We start from the raw sequence: 964 nt of genomic DNA on the forward strand, positions 1-964 counted from the left end.
CCAGCTCTCCGGTTCTTTGGTCCTGTCGGGGGCACCTGGGGTGACTGGGCGGTGTGAACGGCTCAGAGAGGAAACGCTGGGGATTGGGGGTGGGGCTTGGACATTGGGCGGCTGTCAAAGAAAAGCAAAGTCCACGATGACCTGAGTGACGGGACCAGAGTCTGGCTGCCACTGTGGAGGGACGTCACCCCCAAAGGGCCACTTCCTCCTGCTCAGAACCAGGCCGCTCCTCAGCATCAGGAGGCCCCCAACTTCCTTCCTCCCACTTTATAGGTTCCACATGCCAACCCCAGCCCTCATCCTCCCCGGACCCGCCAATCACCGGCCAGTCGGAGCCTCCAGCTCTCTCTTCCTCGCGGGAGGGGAAGTGGGGGGACCCAGACATCCAGGCCCCCAGGCCCTCCCGGAGCAAATGCTTTCCTTCCTCTCCCGGGGGTCCCACTGCCCCGCTCCTACCGTCTGGGGGACCAGAATCCAGGCCCGCAGGTCCACGCCCTTTCCAAGGGCACTTCTGTGGGCGGGCTGCTGGCTCTGGGCCCGGTGACCCCGCCTCCTCCCAGCTGCTGACCCCCCTCCCTGCTCTCCCTTCCTCCCGGAGGGGGGCGGAGGGCTGGGATCCCCAGCCGGCAGGGCCTGGGTGGGAGGGAGGGAGACCTCGGTGATGACATCTCCATCTGAGAGCTTTCCCAGAAAGCAGCTGCTTCCTCCACTTCTGCTCCCACAGGCAGCCCTGCACTTTCCCGCTCCTTTCTACCCCGCCCCCGGCCCCAATCTTGGGTGTTGGGGTTCCAGCCTCCACCCGCTTCCCCAGGACCCAGGAGCCCAGGCCCCCAGCCCCTCCTCCCTCAGACCCAGGAGTCCAGGCCCCCAGCCCCTCCTCCCTCAGATCCAGGAGCCCAGGCCCCCAGCCTCCTCCCTCAGCCCCAGGAGCCCAGCCCTAGGCCCTCCTCCCTCAGCCCCAGGA

The sequence above is a fragment of the Myotis davidii genome, unplaced genomic scaffold (genome assembly GCF_000327345.1).
Source record: "Myotis davidii unplaced genomic scaffold, ASM32734v1 scaffold326, whole genome shotgun sequence".
Classification (NCBI taxonomy): domain Eukaryota; kingdom Metazoa; phylum Chordata; class Mammalia; order Chiroptera; family Vespertilionidae; genus Myotis; species Myotis davidii.